We start from the raw sequence: 15,756 nt of genomic DNA on the forward strand, positions 1-15,756 counted from the left end.
GTTTAATTTCCTTCAGACTGTAAATGCATTATTCTATTGTTTACTAGCATCTAGTGTTGTTGAACACTGAACAGTAAGTGAATCTAAGTCCCATTTCCTTGTGGATAATTCGGTTTTTCCTCTTGCTGAGATCTTTTACAGTCTGTTTTCATTCCCAGAGTAGTGAAAATCCATCAGGATGTGTCTTGATTTGTATCTTTTCTCATTTATCCTGCTTAGCACTCAATGGGCCCCTTTTAATTGAAGGATTTTATTCTTTAGCTCAGCGAAAGTTCAGTCTACTGTTTCTTTGACTATTCTTTGTATCTATTCTACAAATATTGGACTTTCTCCAACTACATCTACTGTCATTTTACATATCTCTTATATTTGTCATATTTTTGCACTAGGTTCTGAAAGATTTCCTCAAGTTTAATTCATTTGGAATTTATCGATGTCATTTCTGTTTTTCAGATGTTTTATTGCATCTTTAAAATTTTGCAATTGTTTTTTCATTTCTGATAATTCTTGTCATCTAATTATCTATGTCATGGCAGTATGGCATTGTTCTATTTGTATGAGAATCTCTGAAGTGTTTCAATATCTCCATTTCCCTTCAGGAGAATTGTCTATCTCAGTCTTTATCTTTTATGATGTTGATTTTTTGTGGATGTCTGTAGTTTCTTAGCTGACCATTTGTATTTATTGATGAAGGATTTTGTAGGTAATATGCATAGCTCATGTGAGTTTCTTTTGCAGATCAAAAGGTCTATTTGCTCTGAGTGTAAGGACAGACTATAGCCTTTGTGTGAAGAAAAACTTCTCTTAGGTTCTGGAAAAAAGAACAGGCGGGTGGATTTGGAACCCCCATCACTGCCCAAAAAAAGCATAGGGTTCATGAATGTACTTCCTTCCTACTCTCAAATTACTTTACTTCTTTAACCCCAGGTTCTACCCCCAAGATTTCCATTATATCCTCTGAGACTACTTCAAATATTTCTCTGCCTCGATCCTTTGCTCCAACTTCATTCCTTCGGTTCTCCTTTAGCAAATCATTCACAAGTTCCGAAAACAACATCCAGCCTCAATTCCCTCCAATATTAGAAATTTAATCTAGGTTACTTCAGGGTAATCCAGTAACTTCTAGGTAAATGAATATTTCAAGCATAAACTTGGTTAGTTCAAAATATCACACCATTTTCATCCTTCTTGCCAGAATCTATCAAGCATGGTTCAGCCTTGGGCACATGCATCCTTCCCTGGCCCCCCATCACGCTGCCCCCTGCCAGTGATTTCTGTCTTGGTATCTCTCCCCATCAAATCTTTCACTGGTACCCTTGGCCCTGACATCAGCAGCTGCATGCTTTAATCTCCCCTTGACTAATACGTGTGTCACATTCTGAACCCTGTGTCTCTTCATACTACTTTGTCTCTCTGTATCTCCGAGTCCAACGTTCCCCTTTTTATAAGGACACAAGCCATATGGAATAAAAGTAGACCCTAAAGACCTCACTTTAACTTGATTGGCCCCAAATCTCCATATCTCCAAATCAGATCACATTCTCAAGTAGGGGTGAGGGGAAACCAAGGGATTAAGACTTCAGTATATTGGGGGAGGACACCATGCAACCCAGCACACCTTGACTCCTTCAAGGATTTGCTTCTGCTGTTCAAGCAGCATCTCCTACAAATCAAAATTCTTACTTGTTTCTTGCTATGAATTTTAAATACTATATATTTAAAATTTTGGTAGAAACCCTGTTTATCTTTTTTTTAAGATTTATTTATTTGTGCATACAGAACTGGGGTACAGGCCAGAGGTTCAGGGGTGGTGAGAGGCTTCACCAGAGACAGAGTGGGGAACAGGACAGACAGATCGACGAAGTACACTGCTGAGGGGAGCAGCGGGTGGGTCAGGAGAGGTCTGCTGCACCATGTGGTCACCTCCGGGGCAGGCAGGAATTGAACTCATGCGGAAGCGGCTTTAGATTCTCAGTGCTGTGCTTTAACCGGCTGCACCACCAGGGAGGGCCGAAACCCTGTTTATCTTTACATTCCTGTTCTAGCATTCCAAAAGCACCCCCAGACAATGAATTAATAACAGACTAAATGGGGACATGGGAAAACTTTAAGAGGTGGGGAGGAAAGACATAGCTATTAATATTTCAAATTTTTTTTCAATTTCAGTAAATCAGTCACAGATGCCAAAGTCACTGGGTCAAGCTTGCAGCAGTCTGTCACCTACACGGAAGCTTTGTGCTCAGAAGTCTCCACTGAAGCACTCCCTTAGCGACTGGGAATGGAAAAACACTCTAAGAATTTTGAAGACATAACCCAAAGGAGCTTACCAGGAGCATGGAACTTTTACATCATCTGTCTAATGTTTAAAGTCATGTGAATTCTATGTCACCTCCATAATATTTGTCACCCCATGCATGGCTAGAGTTTAGATGAGAAAAGAAAAATCAAAACCACTTTCTCCCATTTCAAGTGGCATCCAGGAAGATGCCCAGGCTGTCCTATGATTTCGTGTGCCCTGGCACAATGCCCCTGGTCTGAGAAGCACAGCCTTCAGTGGACGAAACAGGAAGTTCCACAGATAAAAGGGTTTTGTTTGTTTCCAGAGGAGAAAGATCTTCATTCTGGCAGCAGCAGGAAGCCAGTCCTTTCCACCGAAAGTACAGCATTTCCTGAAGAGCAGATACATGTTCCTTGCCTGCTGGTGAGTCTGCCAGGTGTAAAGAAAAAGGCACCAGGGAATTAACACAGCGCTGCACTGAGCAGGAGGTACACATCGCCAGAAAGAACAGGCACCATGAGCAAATGCCTGAGAGTTCACGAAGGAGAAAAGACACCCAGCAGCCTCAGCACAGAGTGGAGAGACAGCAAAGAGCACAACCTGGGGCCAGAGAGGGAAAAGCAGAGAAAGGGGAGAAACATGGAGGTCAAGGTTCATTGCAAAGCCTGAAATGCCGGGACAACTGAGCACAAACAAAGCAGGCCAACCAGGAACATCTACCTTTCTAGCCAAGCTTCTTAAGAATATCTAGAATGGCCACAAACAAACAGGTCCAGGCACACAATTCTGCCCTCTCATTTCCATTAGCTGGTTGTGTTGTGAAACTTACTTAAGATAAGTCTCCAGGCACTGATGAAACTGAAGTTGCCAAAACTAACTCTAAATGCTGTTAATCAATGATAAACATAGGTCTGAAAATTGCTTAACAAAGTCATTCATATGCACTTCCCTCAAATGTAATAAAGTCAGAAACAGTGCCTGGTTCATTTTCCTTTGTATTATTCTCTGGATTATTCAACATTGACACTATGTGTGTTCCAGGCTGGTTCCCATATAGTTTTATCCAAAAAGGTCCCTTCTGCTCCTCCTCTTGCCCTGTTCTTTTCACACATAGATGTAACAGAAAACACACTATCCCTGCCAGGCCTTTGTGACCTCCAAAGGCCACTCCGGCAAAGTAGCGAAGCAGGGGAAAAGGGAGATCATACTTAAGAAAGATCTTGAAGCTCACAGACAATTATATCAAAATCAACCCGCAACAACACCAAGACAAAGAAATAAACCCAACCCTCCTTTATTTATGAAAGGGCCAATTCTCAGTCAAACTTGAGGTTGTAAGGAATGAAACTTTACTGTTCTTTAAGAATCTCATCTATACTGAAATCCTCCATTTGGTAACTCTCCTCCCAGCCCTGCCTCCCCAAAGTTATGCTTAAATTCCAGAGCCTGACTCAGTGATTGCCAAGGGGCCAGAGGTGAGGGTGACCTTCTCTAGGTCAGCCTGCATCTCCGCTGCCCCTCTCAGAGCACATCCTCCCAGGCACCCCAAGCACTGTGCAAGCGCTCTGGAAGTGCCAGGGTCAGGAAGGGGGGCTCCCACCACCAACTCCTTAGGATTCAAAATCATTTCTGTTTGACTGTGCTAGGACCATACTGACACTGGAAGCAGGAGCCAGACCACCCACCCCGGGCACTGACTTCATATAGGGGGCCAGCTGTCCTCTGCTGCCTGGTTCCCCAGAGCTGTGAGGGTCTGGCATAGTCACTGCCCGTCAGGATGTCGCCTGGACACAGTGCACAACCTGCCTCCTCAGTGGCCACAAACAACTGCCTGTGGTCCTTCCCTATCTGCCGCCGCCCCTCCCTCACACAGGGCACCGTTACCTCATTGAGTAGGTGGGGGTGAAGGGGGTGAAAGGAGCCTTCTTGTTCTCATCAGGCGTCCTCATTCGACTCCTTTGGTGCTTCCCCTGAAGACAAGCTTTAGAAAATCAAAAGCTAAGCACTGATTTCTGAGTGCCCCTGTGCCCCTTTTCCCCTGTGATGAGCACGGAGTACCCTTGCTGCCCGGGCACAGGGATGTGCAGCAGCAAAAGGAATTGGAGAAAGGGAAAATGGAAAGCGGATCCTGCCGTGGTCCCCACCGCCCTTCAGCTCCTGCCCGCCACAGCTCTGTCTGCTTTCCTTTTTTGCTCTGTCCCTTTTGAACTTCTCCCATCCAAAGTCTTCAGTAAAACATCAAATAATTAGATGCTGTGATTGCTAGTTGCACGGGGACTGGAGAAAAGAGCAAAAGGTGCTTTAGCTAGTCACACAGGGTGAGACAGCATGCACAGTTCAAGGAGTGGCAAGTAATAGAACTCAGCTGAGGAGAAGGGCAAGTTCTCCACTTGTCTTTAAAACAGAGAGACAGGGCCCTCCCTGGTGGCACAGTGGGTAAGGACGCAGCACTGCAAGGTGGCCGCAGCAGCTTCAGTGCAAATTCAATGCCCAGCCCTGGAGGTGACCCACATGGCACCGCAGACCTCTCCTGACCCACCCGCTGCTCCCCTCAACAGTGTACTTTCATCAATCTGCCTGTTCTGCTCCCCACTCTGTCTCTGGTGAATCCTCTCACCGCCCCTGCACCTCTAGCTTGCACCCCAGCTCTGTATGCACAGACAGACAGACAGACAGATAGATAGATAGAATCTTATATAAAAAAAAGAGAGAGAGAGATGGTATTTAGATGTGTGCCTGCATTTGAACAAATGAACAACAAAAGGTCTGGAAGGTTAGTGAAACTGGGAAGGAGACATCCTTGTTTGTCCTCTCCATGCTCTAAACTGTTTAAACTATTTACAATGACAGAGTATCTGTGTGCTTAGAAGAGTGAGGTGCAGGGGCCTGTGGAAGATGATGCAGATAAAGATGGACAGACAGGCAGGGAGGACAGAAAGAAATGCAGTCATCATGAACCTTATCACAGATAAACTTTTAAAATCCTTAGTAGTCTATTTTGGTGATTAAATCAACAAACACTTGTCAGGAATTTGGAAAATACAAAGTAATATAAAAGGAAAACCCTTAGTAATCCCAAAGAAAGAGCCAGTGTCCACATTTTGCTCTATTTTCTACCAATTTGTACTTACATAAGACCATTCTGTATATATAACTTCATTTTGCTTTTGTGCAAATTTTATTTTCATTATTTTTCTACTTACAAAAGTAATGTGTTCATTTTTTTGTTTTAATAATAGAATAGTTTATTTTTACATAATTTTGTGTCTTTTTCCATCTCAGTTGTGTGTTCATTATTTTTTAAAAAGTCAAGTAAATTGCCTTAAAAAGTGGAATTTCTCATAATCTCATCATCATGGTTAATACTTTGATGTATATTTTCCCAAAATTTTCCAATGAAATTTCTTATATATACTTAAATAAGATCATACAGCATAAATATATCTTGTAGCACTGTATCAATGTATCATTGACTTAGTCTTTTCACTTATTACTCAATTTCTCCTGATTTTCTAGTTGATACAGATCAACCTCATTTTTGCTACCAGACATAGTATGTTCTATTATGCAGTTGTACCTTATTTAGTGAGTACCTTATTAATAGACATTTAAAATACACCCAGTTGCCCTCTTAGCGCAGGGGGCAGCACGTCAGTCTCATAAAATACACCCCAGTTTACCTATGTATTACAAAAATCTTTCAGTGAGTATTTTGATATATAGACACATGTGTATTATATACAGCTCTGTACATATACATATGTATATAATTTTATACACTATGCAAGTATTTTCTGAAACAAAACTCCTAGAAATACATAGTTAGATCAAATAGAATATACATTGAAACTTTAAAAGGTGTTGCCAACCTTCTTTAAAATTTTTATACAACCTCATTACAACAGGGTATGAGAAGTTTCTCCCAAGCATTAACACTTGGTATTATCGATCCTTTAATATTTGATGATATGACTGGAAACTCATAATATATTATTATTTTATAAATATTTTCCCCAGGTTGACATTTACCTTTTCATTTTATGGCAATTTTAATTTTCCTTTTCAAAGAAAATTTTAATTTTATGCAGTCTGATTTATGACTCCAAGATTATAAAAATGTTGATTCATATTAAATTGTGGAACTTTCATTTTATACTTAAATATTGAATCTAACTATAATTTACTTTGGTTTCAGAGTTGAAGTAAGGAAGGACCCAGGTCTTTTTAAGTAAAAATTTTAATGTAATTTAAGATACATACAGAGAAGTATCAAAAGCATAGATGTACGGGTTAATGAATATTCACAAATAACCTCCCTGATGTGCCACAACATACACTCAAGAAATAGAACCTGACTCATACTCCAAAGTCCCCTTAACTTTCCTTCCTAATAATTACCTCCCTTAGGTAACCACATCCTGACTTATATTCCAGAGATTAGTTTTATTGGTTTTAATGTCTGGCTTCTTCTTCTCCTCATAATTTCTCATAATTCTTATGAAAGTCGTCCATTTTTTAAATGGAGTTATAGATTACTTATTATCATTCTTATATGTTTCTTATATAGTTCATTTGTCCATTTTATTGTCTGGCATCTGGCTTCCTTCCAGTTGGATGTTATTTTGAATAATAATATGAGTGCTATAATCATTCTTATATATGGTTTTAGTAACCATAGATGCACTTTTCATTGGCTATCTACCTAGGCATAGAATTTGAAGTAGAGAATACAAGTTCAGGTTTAGTAGATACTACCAGTTTTCCAAAATAGTTCTATTAATCAACATTCCCACCATTATTCTCACTTGATAATAAGTCCAGATATCTGGTTTGGAAGTTCTCCTAGCTTTTCCTTATTCTTCATAATTGCTACTTTGGACCCTTTTCCTCTCCACACATATTTTACAATCAGTTTGTTAATGTCCATTTAAAAAAAAAACTGTTGAAATTTCCAATGGTTTGCATAATTTACAGATATATTGGGGGGGGGGGTCTGACATCTTCACACCTGTCCATGAACATAGACTATCTCTCCATCTCCATAAGTTTTATTTCTCTCAATATATCTTCTTGTTTTCAGTGCAGAGAGCTTGCACATCTTCATTATATGATGTACTATGAATTTGATATTTTGGTATCATTTTCTTACCTGTTTTCTATTTTTATTACTATTGATTTTTATATATTGAACTTATATCTATCCACCTCACTAAAATACTTATTAATTCTAACAGTTTGTCTATGGGTTCTTTAAGATTTTCAAAATAAACAATCACCTGACAACTAATAATGACAGTTTTGTTGTACTTGTGCCTTGTATTTCTTTTACTGACCTTGTATTTCTGTGCCTTGTATTTCTTTTACTGACCTTACTGAAATGTCTAGGATTCCAGTGTAATGTCAAGTGAACGTGGTGATAGCAGACTCTAGGGAGAAGACTTTCAACAACTCACCAATTATGTATGTATCAACGTTATCATTAAATACAATGTCATCCTCAAACTCTGTGCAAGAGCTGGCCAGTGAACACCTCTTCTTTTTAACTTCTCAAACTTAACATCTGGGCAACCTTCCCTACTGTCTCTTAAGAATGGGGAGACCTGGTCCTCCCTGGTGATGCAGCGGGCTAAAGCTCAGCACTGCAAGTGAGCCGCAGCCACTTCAGTGTAAGTTCAATCCTCAGCCCAAGAGGTGATCCAGATGGCATGGCAAACCTCTCCTGACCTGCCCAATGCTCCCCTCAGCAGTGTACTTTGTCAGTGTACTTCGCCTGTTCTGCTCCCTGCTCATCTCTGGTGAATCCCCTCACCATCCCTGTATCTCTGGCCTGTACCCCAGTTCTGTATACATAAATAAATAAATCTTTAATAAACAAAATTAGGGCCCTCCCTGGTGGCGCAGTGGGCTAAAGCACAGCACTGAGAAGCTAAAGCCACTGAAGCATGAGTTCGATCCCCGCCTGCCCCAGAGGAGATCCACATGGTGCGGCAGACCTCTCCTGACCTGCCCGCTGCTCCCCTCAGCAGTGTACTTCGTCAATGCCTGTTCTGCTCCCCCCTCTGTCTCTGGGGAATCCTCTCACCCTCCACATCTGTGGCCTGTACCCAAGTTCTGTATGGATAAATAAATCTTTAAAATAAATAAATAATAAATAAATAAAATAAAATAAAGAAAGCTGTGTATACCCAGGAAAACTCATCTGCTAACCAAATTTGGCCCAGGACTACCAGTACGTTATTTTGTTTTATACAGTCAGCTCAAAAATAGAACACAGGTAATTTATCACACTCAAAAGTAACGTTTCCCAGGGAATTCAATGTGAAGACTTCATAACCAGAACTCTTAGCCCCCTTCCATAATAACTACCCCCGTCTCCTCAACCAATCCTACAACTTGCACCAACTCTTAACCATAAGAGACAAGATTTATGGAAGGCATAAAACTCTGTGATCAAATCTACCTCCTAGTATTCCTTAACTTCTCTCTACTTAAGTTTTCTCATCTGCAAAATAAGAATGCTGGGCCCTCCCTGGTGGTGCAATAGGTTAAGCATAGCACTATGAAGATACAGCAGTCACTGCAGCATAGTTCCATCCCAGGCCGGGAGGTGACCCACATTGCATGGCAGACCGCTCCTAACCCACCTGCTCCCCTCAGCAATGTGCTTCATCGATCTGCTTGTTCTGCTCCCTGCTCTGTTTCTGGTGAATCCTCTAACCCCCACACCTCTGACCTGTACCCCAGTTCTGTATGCATAAGTAAATAAATCTTAAAAAAAAAAAAGAAAGAAAGAAAAAGAATGCTAATTCTTATCCAGAAGGGTTCTAAAGAGTAGAGTTAATATAAGTAAACTAAGTATGCCAAGACATATAATAGAGGCATGGAGGATATAGCTTTTATTACAGGGACCAGAAACTGTCCTCTACATAGAATGGCAAGCTACTGAAAAATGACTGTGATACAGGATGCCTATAGTAATCTAATGCTATCTGCACCTCTTCATGGAATAAGGACCGAGTAAAGATGTATTTAATAAATAAAATATAAATGGAAAATGAAGTCATTCATGGGCCCAGGTCTTCACACTGATGCAGCTGCTTGTGAACCCAGTCCAGAATGTCTACCTTTGTAGCAATCAGCACTAATTAAAATTCATAAACATCAATTATCTGATTATTCAAGCACTCTCTCAACTTTTGCAGGTATTTTTTGTATATATATTACAACACAACACGGAGTCAAGTAAATGCATGCCAATTCTCCAAAGGCCTAACAAAAAAATTAATTCTGCAGCTCACGGAGACACAACTGGAAAGAGAAATCCTGTTCACAAAAGACAATGCAATGCTGTTTCCATGTAGTATGGACTGTCCATGGCTGGGATGGAAGAGCTCTGCCTACACTAACAAATGCAGGGGAGCACCTGCTGGGAACGAGAGTCATACAACCCCGAGAAATAACACCTTTCTCTCCCTCCTCTGCCTGTGCTTCTCAGACAGATTCACATGAGAAGCCCACACAGGACATTTGGTTTCACACTTCATACCTGGAGGTTTCATCCAAGAGGAAAGGGCTCAGCCTAAAAGGAAATAAACACACATGATGCTCCTCCAGGAACTAAGGGGACCCTCCACTGTGGAAACCAGAGACGCATTGGTACAGCGGACAACTCTAAGTAAATGTCTTCACCCAGGAGATTTAAAAAGAAAGATAGTTTCTTCGATCACCTGCACTTTCTAATCAAGACCTGAGCTCCCCATCCCAGGTGTGTCTGGACCTATAATCATGAATGTGCATTAAGTTTTCATTGGGGAGACCCTCGCACTGGAAAACCATTTACCTCCGTCACTGCAGAGCCTCTTGTAATAGGGAAGTAATCAGTAATTAAGGAAGCTATTTTCTAGAATTAAAAAAGTATAAAATAGGTGGAGTGGAGATGAGCCTGGCCCATCATCGAAACTGGTTATGGGTAAAAGGAGGAGTTTGAGGCCCTCCCTGGTGGTGCAGCGGGTTAAAGCGCAGCACCGAGAAGCTAAAGCCACTTCCGCATGAGTTCGATTCCCGCCTGCCCCGGAAGTGACAACATGGCGCGGCAGACCTCTCCTGACCCACCTGCTGCTCCCCTCAGCAGTGTGCTTCGTTGATCTGCCTGTTCTACTCCCCACTCTTTCTCTGCGAAGCCTCTCACCGCCCCAGAGCCTCTGGCCTGTACCCCAGTTCCGTATGCACAAATAAATAAATCTCTAAAAAAAAAAAAAAAAAAAAAAAAAAAAGGAGGAGTTTGAATGTGATTGTGTGATTGTCAATTTTATATAGATTTAAGATGTCCCACAATAAAAAAGCTTTCAAAGGGGAGGATGGGGGCAGACATGGGCACAACCTGAACCCAACCTGGGGAGTAACTGTTCTTTACTCTTTTACTCTCCACGCAGTATCAGGACACAGGGAGTTCACACACTCCCTAACTAGAGATGGGCGCTCCTGAGTCCCACATTCAGTGTCCTCAACCTTGAAAATTCTCAGGAACTTTACAAAATTATTCTGGCAGTACCCAGCTTTCCTTCTCAGCCTGTAAGCCCTCCATAAATTACCCTACAGCCTCATCCCACTACAAGAGCCTCCACTTCCTGTTCCAAACTATTGTGTTGAGCAACCCAGTTATTGAAATAGCTCCTGGGTGGCAGACAAATGTCTGTTCCTGTTGCTTGTCTAGTTGGTTCTCCCTCCTGGGTAGCAGAAGGGAGGGCACTGTTTTCACTTTCAAGGAGTCAAGGCACATTTCATATATCCTTCTTCCTCCTCTTCTCTTTAACCTCAATTTGTTCCTAAAAAGAAAAATGATTATCTCTACAAGAAGACTCAACTTCAGTACTAGTCACATGCTGGGCTGAAAATTTCTTTGGGGGTAGGTCCGGGCTGGGGGTGCAGGGTCCCCTATGTATTACAGAATGGTCTACACCAGCAGCACATTCTCTACCCCTAGTTGCGACAACCAAAAATGCCCCAGCCGTTGTCAAATGTTTTGTGGGGGAACACTATCACCCTGGTTTCAAACCACTGGCCTGAAGATGTGGTAAAACCAATATCAATACTGAGATTGAGATTACACCATTTATTTTTGCATACACTATTAGACAACATGTCTCAATTTATAAACTTGTAAACACAAACACTTAAGACATATTGCATCCTAAGCCAGAAATACATCAAGTAATGAAAAAAATAAATGTATAACACTGGCAGCTATTTTCTTCTACCTTTGCAGTTTCCTAAATAAATCATTTTTCCCCCAAATTATCCCAAGTCCCTATCAAGATGGTAATTATTTCACCCCAAGCTCTCTTCGAGGTTCACACAAGCTCTGTCAGAAGAAACAGTCCTATTGACTCTCCATGAAGGGTGCTGGCTCTCCTGTGTGTAGGAAACAGGTATCACTAGAGAGCAGAATACCCCAAAAAACTTCCCAAACAAATCAAAGAAAAAACATCACCAAGGTGTCCTCCTGATACAACCCCAAGACAGTTACACTCAAACTCCTGCTCTACCAGGCACACGAAACCCTACTGCCAAGGTCACCTTCAAGACCTGGAGTCCGAAAGATGCTGTCAGCCAGGCTCCACTGTGCTCCCACCCCCTCAGCTCTAAGGCAGAAATGATAAACACCAGATCCCAACCTGACCGAGAAGTGCAGCTCAAGGTTAAATGAGCCCATGTAAGAGATTGCAACACCCAAGGGGAAAAACTGTTATTTCTTCATTAAGCAGGGGGAATTTCCCACTATATTTAAACAGTACACGCCCTTCTTGAGAAGAAAGAAAATCTGTTTTCCCATCTGCAGAGGCCTTCTATTAGCTACAGTGCACCACACAAGTTTGGGGAGCACACTCACAAAAATGTCTCCCGCCCCCCAACTCCACCAGACTTTCAACTCCACAGTATCCTCAGTGTCACCCAGGGAGACACTGCCTCACTCTTGCTGATGCTGTTGCCAGGGAGGCGTGGGGTGAAGGGGATTCTGTCCTCTGAAGTTCATTCCTTCCTCTACAACCCATGCTACTTCCTGTCCTGGTCTGGATCATCTCAACCTTAAGTTCTAGCCAACGCCTCCTAATGGTCTCCGTGGATTAATGCTTCCCCTCTAATCCAGCTTTCATATCTATGATGATCTTTCAAAACCATCAGACCGGCCAAGAATCATTCTGCAGTTTCCAATCCCTACCACCAGACACAATCCCAGCAACTTGGTGCACAGATTTGTGAAGCCTATCAAATGTTTGACCCAGGAGATGGCCAAGTAAGAACAGGTGAGCTCTGAGTGGGGCAGGTGCTCACATGTGAGGGACTTATCCTGGATGAATGGTGGAGGGAGGAAAAGAAGGAGGCTATTAAACTCAGTGACCTTGAAACTTCCTTTCAAATATGGCTTGCCATGATTCTGAGGGCTCCTAGTTCTGCTATCAGGTCCTGTCATTCTCTGACTACAGGCCTCCTGCAAAGTGATGTCAAAAGGTCCTCCACAAATGTGCCTACATAGTCTTGTGCATCTGTGGGATGTATTCTTTTCTGGTTGTCTTTTAGTTTTGTAAACACAAAGGAACAATGCTGGTAGTAACAGCATAACACTGAAGTGCTGAAGATGAAGTCTCTCAGCCACTGCACTGCACTCCCATGGCAGCTGCCCTCTGGTCCTTCTCCAGGACTCTCTCTTTCTCTCACACAGACACACATACACACATATGACACCTGATCTTAGCCTGTGCCTTACGGAGGATTTTCGGTGAGAGGACTGCCTCATCTCTCCAGCTCCCCAGGAGTTAAGACTAGTTAGTTAGTCTGCTTCTACTGCTGTTATTCCACCAGGAATGGAATATCAAGAGATGAAGGAAATGGAAGACAAGAGATCAGGTATCTCACTCAAAATAACAGATTAGCTGGAGCAGAGCTAAAACCAGAACAAGAACTCTTTACCCAGAGTTTGTATATCCACTGGAAAGCACTGTATTCCTCCCCACAGTGCAGCATGCCATGCTGTTCAGACAGCAAGCAGAAATAAAAATACCTGTTGAAAGAATAAACTGCAGAGGCAAGACAGCGCAGTGGTTAACGACTTGGACTCAGACCTCAGGTTGCCTAGGTTAGAATCTGGCTGTCATTCACTTCACTCTGCAACCTGGGCCAAGCAATCTGGCCTCCATTTCATTATCTGAAACATGAGGTAGTAATAGTACTTTCTTTACAGAGTTGTTGTGAGAAGTAGATAACTCAATATCTGCAAACCAGGGTCTGGTACATATACTAGTAAAAGCATAATCATCTCTATAACACCCACAATACAATAAACTTGGGTTGGGAAATCAGAACTAAATCTCATTAGTTCTGAACTCTATACCAAAAAAAAAAAAAATCAGCATGGGGGAAAATGCATAGGACATTAGTCCAAAAAAATATTTAAGTGACACAGTGACTGAATCCATTGCTACAGAGAATGACCTCATAATGACCTCATAGATCAAAAGCATTGTAACACCTACTGCACCAAAGAATAATAAAAAACCTTAACAGCCTCTAGCAGTAATTATCCAAGTAAAGTGGGCTGCAAATCTGTTGGAGAATTGTTTTTGCCGTGATCATATTTCTAGTAAATTGCTGCTTCTATACTAAAAGTACTGGTGTTGCAGAACTGGCATACTAATAGAAAGATTATTATAGAAACACTATTAAAATGAATTAGATATTATTAAAGATTCAACACTACAACAGCGCCTGATTACAAGAGATTTCAAGCTGTATTCTTAATGGGCAGATAAAAGTGCTAATTAAGCCCACTCTTAGAGGATGTCCCTAGGCAGGTCTGTAAACCACAGGTAGCAAGAGGGTTACAGTGTAAATGAGGAGCCAGTAATGCTAGCCCAGTTGGGTACATCCTACCAGGAAAACTGAAAAGAACAGGAAGAAGCAAGGTTTTCTGCTGGTAAAGCAGACAATACCCAAATACCCAAACTTCTTTGGACCTTTTTTTTCCTTCACTGCTTCATCAGCAACACTTCTAATTCTTCTTTTGCTTATATGAAGAAAACCAAATAACCCACCATAGATTGGTGACTCTCAAAAAAGACAGCATAAGTAGGGACAAACAGAGAAAACCTTACCATCATTGCCAAAGCCTTCTGTAGCAATATGAAGACAAGGAATTGCTCTCCCGGCGGCACACTGGCCAAAAAGCTTCTCTCCAGCAAAAGCCTAAATAAAGCTCTCAGTGTTTCTTGAAGAGTTGTTAGACTAAAGGTATTAGCCATGCGTCTCAGGATCTATTTTGCTTTCCCACCTTGTTAATTAACTAATCGGGAACGGCAAAGCACCTCACAAATACAAAGTGTCAGGGAAATGCAAAGTAAATGCCCATACCTGGTCTAAATATCAATGCTAAATTAGGAGAAGAGAAAAACCGAGGCTAAGCTGTCCCCAGATTGCAGCAATCCCGCGGCCAGGGCACGCTAACGCAGAGGCAGAGACCCACGCGCCCTGCAGCAGCCTCCGACCCGGGAGGAGGGCTCTCGGCAGGACTTCTGGAAGGGAAACCTGGACCTGGGCCACCCCGGGGCAAAGGGAACGCCGCCTGAGAGACGCATCCTCCCTGCTCAGCCTCCATCTCCCGGTCATCTCCCTCCGATGTCAACAAACCCGAAGCACAAAGTGAAACTTTCTGGGGCCCGGGTTGTCGCGCAGGGTCTCTGCTCTCCGCCCGGGAGCGCGTCGCGGGGACAGGTGTGAGGCCGGGGTTGGGGAGGAGACCCGCGCCCAGCCCGGGCGGTTGTGTAATCCGCCCGGGAGCCGGTACTCAGAACCACCCCCACGCCGGGATGCGGAGACGCGGCCCGCAGACCCCAGCTACAGGCTCGGCGCCCGGAGGTGTGGGAGGGGGGATGGGGTTGACTGTCGTCCCGCCCCCCGAGACCGCCTGAGGGAGCCAGGGGAGCCGCGGCGCTGACACAGCCCGGAGGGGGCGCCCGCGCGGCGGACCGATGCCCAGGAGGGGGATGTGATGGCTCGGCACCACTGCCGGCCTTACCTGCGCACCGGGCCGGAACGGCGGGGGGCAGTTCGGGATGCCGGGGTAGCGGACGACAGGCGGCAGCGCTGGCAGCCACCCCGGCCACTGCATGTGAGGAACCGCCGCGGCGGCAGCAGCGGGCGCGGGACTGACAGCCCCAGGCCCCGCCTCCAAGGTCCAGGCCCCGCCCCCTCCGTGGCCGCCCTGCTGGCCCCGCCTCCTCCACCCACCGCCGGGGTCAAGCTCGGTCCACCGGCTCGGAGGGCGGGGGCGCTCGCTTCCGATTGGTCTGAACGCTACCCGCCCCGCCCACTCCCCCGCCCCCTCCTTGGCAGAGAAGTGGCGCCTGCGCAGTGGTTGCCGAGGGCGGCGTGTTGGGCTGAGCGCTGGCGTATTTGGTCCCCGGCCACCGGTACCCAGCAGTCTT

The 15,756-nt window shown here is 43.7% G+C and overlaps 1 long non-coding RNA gene across 1 annotated transcript in view; it reads right to left on the reverse strand.

Annotated features, from left to right (window-relative positions):
- The window catches only part of LOC105853396, a 52,662-nt gene extending 37,231 nt beyond the window's left edge, over positions 1-15,431 (reverse strand). The window contains exon 1 of the long non-coding RNA XR_001145244.1: positions 15,348-15,431. This is a non-coding gene — a long non-coding RNA (uncharacterized LOC105853396). The remainder of the gene's footprint in view (positions 1-15,347) is intronic.
- Positions 15,432-15,756: the final 325 nt, after the last annotated feature.

The sequence above is a fragment of the Condylura cristata genome, unplaced genomic scaffold, assembly GCF_000260355.1.
Source record: "Condylura cristata isolate star-nosed mole 26May11 unplaced genomic scaffold, ConCri1.0 scaffold00008, whole genome shotgun sequence".
Taxonomy (NCBI): domain Eukaryota; kingdom Metazoa; phylum Chordata; class Mammalia; order Eulipotyphla; family Talpidae; genus Condylura; species Condylura cristata.